The sequence below is a fragment of the Myxocyprinus asiaticus genome, chromosome 43 (assembly GCF_019703515.2).
Source record: "Myxocyprinus asiaticus isolate MX2 ecotype Aquarium Trade chromosome 43, UBuf_Myxa_2, whole genome shotgun sequence".
In the NCBI taxonomy this organism is placed as follows: Eukaryota; Metazoa; Chordata; class Actinopteri; order Cypriniformes; family Catostomidae; genus Myxocyprinus; species Myxocyprinus asiaticus.
In genome coordinates, this window is record NC_059386.1 from 6,452,962 (window position 1) to 6,460,398 (window position 7,437).

Below are 7,437 nucleotides of genomic sequence, written 5' to 3' on the forward strand. Positions count from 1 at the left end.
ATTCAGTACAGTGCCTTTTATTTCAACTATTGAATTTTGTTTTCATTACAATGGTAATAGTTGTGGTATTGCACTATAATAACCAATCAGTAACCTATCACATAATGACATAGAGAGTATGTTATTTATGAGTCTGTCTGTAGATCCCAATTAAAAAATAAATAAACAAACAAACAAACAGAAATAAAAAATACAGATTTGCCATTTATCTAGCTAATGCTTTAATATAAAAAAATACAGTGAAATATGGAATGTATTATTAAACAGTTACACCTATAAAGCAGTTAGATTCATCTATTTTGAATTTCATTCCATTTTAATTCTACTTCCTTAAATTCAAGTTCTGTTTACATCTCACTTCAAAATCAGGAATTGGCATTATCAGTTTATTTCTGAATGGTGCACAACCCTAGAGCAACTGTCTACTAATTTACCGTTGTAAGTCCTCCAGAAAAGACACCAGTGAATACACTTTAGAATACTGAAACTGCTGAACTCAAACTCATGACCCAACCAAAATGTACTTATTACAAACAGCTAAACCCAGTCATTTGAACCACCGAAACAAAAACAAGTGCTTAGCGATTTTTATTAGCACTTTTTTATTTTATTTTACTACTTCCTAGCTCTGCTCTACGTTTGTTAACAACCCTAATCAAAAACGGTGCTCTTTGCCAATTCAGGGTCTTGCAAAGCAGCTAGTGGGCTGGGCCATGTGACAGGCTCATGAATAGACAATCGGAAGTCTTGTGTTGTCATTCTGTGGTTAATGTGCAATCTGACTGGGAGGGGAAGTTTTGTTTGCAAATGAGCTCTGTAACATTTCATCCTGTTCTCTTGAAGTCGAGTTGAAGCACATAGGAATGAGAAGTTGCCTCTATAAACTGTATTCTCTATAAGAAATGGTTACAATCTTGGGGTGAACTTTTGAAAAACACCAGCAATTACATTTGGGAATTTGAAGAAGTTACTAAAAAGTATCAGTATGGTAAGTACACCAGAGAGTCTGAGCTGTTTGTTAGTGAAATGTTTATTTAAATGGTAATTTGTTCAAGGGTTAGACCAACCTGTTGAGGTGATGTGAGTGTTTAAAGGTGTAGTGTTACATCAGCAATGACACAGCTAACACATTCAGTTCAGTTTAAGAGTTTTATAGTATCATGACATCGTCTTTTTTTTAACGCTGTACGGCTTCATCTAGATCTTTGGACTCAGCAACATATGACTTAGTCAGGAAGTCCATGGCCTGCAGTTGAAGGAAATGGTGGCGAAATGGCACAGAAAACTCAATAAAGAAATGCCACTGTATGCAGTGAAGTGTTTTGTGGTTATTCTGTCTAACCAAAAATATTATCCCAACTTCTTTGGTTTAACTTGATGAAAATGTATGCCTTTTACAAATAGGGACGTTCTGTCTGAACACTTTCAGATCTACTGTTGATAAAGCATTAGGCTAATTATCAGTAAACAGTATGAGTCATTGGTTTTAGATTAATTTGGAATATCCACCCTCTTAATTATTATAAATACTCTCTGTTCACTCTGTTTTCTTGTGTTGCCACCAAACTCTAAAGGAGTAGTTCACCCAAAAACATAAATTCTGTCATCATTTACTGACCTTCATGTAATTCAAAGGCTTTCATGACTTTCTTATTCTGCGAATCTGCGGAACACAAAATGAGATGATAGGTGGGATGTTGACGCTGCTCTTTTCCATACAATGAAAGTGAATGTTGACCAGGGGCTGTAAATGTCCAAAAATGACTAAAAGAGAAAAGAAAAATTTAATTTACGCACATTTATGTCGTTGTTAGTCTTTAGGGCTGGGTATCAATACAGATTTCCCGATCTGATTCCGATTCTCCTGATTTTTATTCAATTTCGATTCTGATTAATTTGGGTATATTCAAAGACTATTTAGCAGAGATGGGCCACTTCAATTAAAATTAATGGGAGAAATTGGAATGCCCAATGGCAGCCAACGGTCAGGGGATGTAGAAAGGAAGTCCTGACTTACAGGTAAAAGAGCCAATCACCTTTGAGATACAGACATCCTGTCAATCAACTGGAGAATGCGCATTAGCTATACAAGCCAAGAAAATTGTGTTTTATTTAGTGTATTCTGAGGTGAAGAAGCACAATTTATGATACTAGTGTTGTCAGATTTTACTGCTGATTTGAAATGTTCTTTGATCGTGATCTTGACCAACCGTTTTGGAGATTTCAGTCTTTCCTCATTCAAGTAGATAGGTGCTGTACTGGCATGAGTGGAAATAGTCTCCCGAGAGGGTTCCAAACATGGCTGGCAGTGGACTGACTTACTAGAAAGACTTTGGCATTTTTCAGGCCATGTCCACAATAATCTGTTTTTATTTGAAAACGCATTGATTTTGCAACGTTTACACCTCTCATCAACACTAGAATGCCGTTTTCCTCCACCGAAAACAGAAACTCTCGGAAATGCTCTCAACAACCACATACTTTGGAAAACAATGAAGTTAGAAAACTGAAATGTAAGTTTCAAACTTATACTTATTAGTGTGGACGCGGCCTCGGTTATAATGTCCATTTTGCTTACATATGAAAGCAATTTGACGATTCTCTATACCAATTTTGAACAAAATACTAACTAATTTCAGTAATTATTCAAGACAGGTGAACAGTCAGTAATAAAATAAGAACAAAGAAACAAAAGACAAGCAGTAGAACAAATAAAAACAATAGTGCAAATTAAGAAAACAGTGCTTTAAGTTTTTAATTCAAGTAAGCATTCAGAAATTGAAAAAAGTAATGAAATGTAACATAAACAGTGTTTGGTAAGTTACTTTGAAAAAAGTAATCCACTACAAATGGTCAATTACTTCTCTAAAATTGTAGTGAGATTACTTTATTGATTACTTAAGTGGGAAAAGGAACCACATTACTAATTAATTTACCTTTAAGTTACTTTCTAAAACATTTTCGATCAACTAATTCAAAATAACGTCTGTATTTCCTCCTTATTCACGGTCGCACATGGTTTGACTGTCACAGAAACACAAATAGACATACATATGAATATAATTCCTGTTTCAAATGTATTCTACATCAATATTATTATTTTAGAAATATGTGTAACCCTAGAAATGTACTTAAAACTAATTTAATAAATTGAAAGTGTAATCTGATTACAAGAATTTAAAATGAAATGCATTACACTACTTTGTTGGCTAAAACATAATTATAAACAGTGACTATTTACTTTACAATCAGATTACACCCAACACTGAACATAAGATAACTAGATAAATTACTGGTCTTTACTGTATGATTTTTACATTATTATGTTTGTCCTATTTGGAGCTTGACAGCTATGGCCACAATGAACTGATATTCCATTTGTTGAATGGGAAAAAGCTGTGTGAAATGTTTCTTTTGAGTTACACAACTTCTGGGTTAGGAAAGACATATGTAATGACTGAATTTTCATTTTTGGTGACATATTCCATTGTGGTGTATGGAAGCCAATTTCTGCCACACACACACACACACACACACACACAAATGTGCTTTGGTAAATAAAAATGATCAGATTTAAAGGTCATAATTTTATGATAAAAACTCATTATGTTGAAATAAAAAGTCAAAATTCTGAGATAAATTCATTATTTTTAGATAAAAAGTCATAACAACATTTGACTTTTTATCTCATAATTGTTTTTTTTTTCTATGTGGCAGAAATTGACTTTCTTACACAAAAATCAAAATGTTGAAATAAAAAGTCAAAATTACGAGATAAGTCATAATTATGTTTTTTTATCTTAGAATTTTGACTTTTATATACACATTTTGGCTTTTTATCTCATAATTTTGACTTATCTCATAATTTAGATTTTTATATCAAAATTATGACATAGTATCTCATATTATAATTTAGTATCTCATAATTATGTTTTTTTGCTATGTGGCAGAAATCGACTTCCATACACCCTTTGACACGAAAACCAAAAATGTTGAAATTAAAAGTCAAAATTATGGGTCATTAAGTCATTATTTTGAGATAAAAGTCATAATTGAGATGTCATAATTATGAAATAAGTCATAATTGACTTTTTATCTTAGAATTGTGACTTTTTATATACACATTTTGGCTTTTTATCTCATAATTTTGATTTTCGTTTAAAAATTATGATCTGGTATCTCATTATTATGTTTTTTTTTTTTCTATGTGGAAGAAATCAGCTTCCATACTTGACACAAAAGCATAAAAAGATTTGGCAACTTCACTTGCTTAACTTACATTTGATAAACATATTATTATGTTGTCCCTGACTCTTTACTCATCTGCTAATCATCATCATCATGTAGGCTAACCACAACACAGAAGCACAGGCGCCTACTAAACTGAGTCAAGTTCAGGATCAAGTCAATGATGTTCAAGTGATTCTCAAAGACAACATCAACAAAGTACTGGAAAGAGGAGAGAGGTTAGATGACCTAATCGGCAAAACAAACGACCTTCAGGCCACGGTGAGCCTTTGACACCTTTCCTAAAAGCAACACTAACATCAATTTTCTTGCTGATCTTTTATAATTGCTAGTAAATCTAACATGATGCCAGTTGATTATACATGTGACAAAACAAAAGATGTTCAATATATTGACGATAACAGTTGATTATTTCTGTAATTATGTGCCCTCGCACAGGCTGACTCGTTTCAAAAGACGTCCACACGTGTTGCCAGAAAGATGTGGTGGAAAAACACTAAGATGATGATTATAATCGGTGTGGTGGTGCTCGCCATTGTTGTGTTAATCATTCTGTTAGCAACAGGTGTTATTCCCACATAATATGAACCAGTGTTATTGTACAAATGATCCATTTCCTTATACAGTACATCCTTTAAAGAATAAATGGATGGCTTTTTTCCATATAAAGTAGCTTTTGATCTGGATGAAAGCATGTATAAAGTGCTATTCATTGGTGTCCAAAACATCTAACAGGATATAATATATAAATCTGTGAAGAATGTCAGTAGAGTTTATGTACATATGCTTGATCTGATATGTATTGTTCTGATTGGACAAAAGCAAAACTGCACAATTCATTGTAATTATAAAATAAATGTTTCACAATGTATTTATAGTTTTAGCTAGAGACTAACCACTGTGACAACACTTTCATCACAAGGGAATTATAACTATTTCAATCATTATATTTCATAAAATATATTAATGTCGAGGCGACATATAGGGAATTATAACATAGCTGCATACCTCCGGTAGACCTTTGAGTCCTCGGTATGGTTGAAAGGTTGTAAATTTTATGAAAATGTGATTTCAAGCTTTAAACTACTGTTAAAATCACTTTGTACTCATGACACACTGAATATAAACCTGATAAAGTATATGCTCTGGGTTTAATGTGGAATCTGCTTTTAAAGTTTAATTCAACCTCTTGAATGTAACGATATGCACCAATGTTTTCATCAAGATTATGTATATCCTAAGTAAATAACTATTCTGGAAATACTGACTGGCCTGTAATTATACTGTAAAACAGATTGTAAGTCAAGCATTTAAAGGAGTGTTCTGGGTTCAACCCAATCGACATCATTTGTGGCATAGTATTAGAATAACACACACAAAACATTCAGCTCCAAGCTAACTCGTTTACTGAAAAAAATTAAACCAAAGATCGCGTTACAGTACGCCACTTACATTAGAAGTGAATGGGGCCAGTCCATAAACATTCAAATACACATTGTTTCAAAAGTATAGCCACAAGATGTAAATAATATACATGTTGACATGACTTCAGTGTGATAAAATCACTTACTAACCTTATCGATTTAAAGTTATATCCAATATTACAACCTTGTTTTCAGATCTACACAACTGGTAAACCTGCAAATTTATCACACTGAAATCACGTCAGAGTCATGTTAACATGTATTATGTTTACGTCTTGTGGCTATACTTTTGAAACACTTGCATTCCTTGAATTCAAGCACGAATTCGCAAAGACTGGGAACAAGAAAATGCTGTGGTTCTTCCAAGAAACCCTTCCTTTACTCCTCGCTTCACGTAACACGAGATCTTTATCGGATGATCTCAGAAATTTGGGCAGAATTGATCTGAGCGCCTATCTCCCTCAGCGGATCGCCAAGCCGGAACCCTGTGAGCTCGCTCAATTTCCAGCTTATGGCCTGTTATGTCGAGCAGACTCAGAAAGAGCCCGTCCAGGAATTTCACCATATCCTGACCCTCTTCGGCCTCAGGAATTCCAACAATTCGGACGTTATTCCGCCGCCTACAGTTCTCCATGTCCTCCAACTTCTCCCAGACACACTCCAAATCCACCTTGGTCGCTAGCGGATTAGCAGCTAATTCCCTCTCCGATGACTCCAGATAATTGATCCGTTTCTCGACATCCCCCACTCTTGTAACCACCTCAGTGAATTTTGTCTCCATGGCCATGAGTGATCGACGTATTACAGCAAGATCCTCCAAGTCAGCAACGGCCTTCATCAGCATTGTCGACACGTTCAACATTTCTCACCGAATTTCCCTAATTTCTCTGACCAAATCGACTCCCGGGCTCGGGGCCTCCACGGGGGTGTTAGCTTGAGCACGTAAGTGTCTTTTAATGTCTCCAGAGCCTGAAGATTTTGAATTCTTTGACATATTGTCCTCCTAGAACAGTTATGGAACAGAGTGTATCGAATCTCACCGGTTTATGTCATTAATTGTTTTAAAACTAGCGAAGTATGCAGAGCTCGCCGTTCACACGTCCGAACCCCGCATGGCGTCACGCGGGACTCTACTTTTAAAAGACTGTATTTTAATGGTTATGGACTTGTTTATGTCCCTTGTGAACTAGGACGAGCTGAAATAATTATTTGTGCTAATCAACATGCTACAAGTGTCGACTGAGCTCGTTTGAACCCGGAACATTCCTTTAAATGGATAGTTGACCCAAAAGTTAAATTGACTTACCCTCATTTTGTTTCAAACCCATATAACTGTCTTTCTTCTGTAGAACCAAAAAGAGATATTTTGAAGAATGGTCACACTGCTCAAAAACACAATAAATGCAAAAGTAGTCAATACGACTTCATCATTATTTTAACTCTTAACCGTTATTCACTTAAGATCTTCCTCTTTTATGTAGTTCTCAAATCAAATATGGTGCCATTAGATGAGTTGCATAAGGTTTGACATCAGTGAGTACTGAGACAAACCTGAAACAACACATCAAATAGCATGTATTAATGATACTTTTTTGTTGACATTTTTGAGCTTGACAGCCCCAGTGCCCATTTCAATTTTAATATGTATATATATATAAAATAATAATAATAATAATAATAATATAAAGGCCAGAATATTGTTTAAAAGTTGCACTTTTATGAAAGGTATTCAGGTTTGGAACAAAATAAAGAGTAAATAATGACA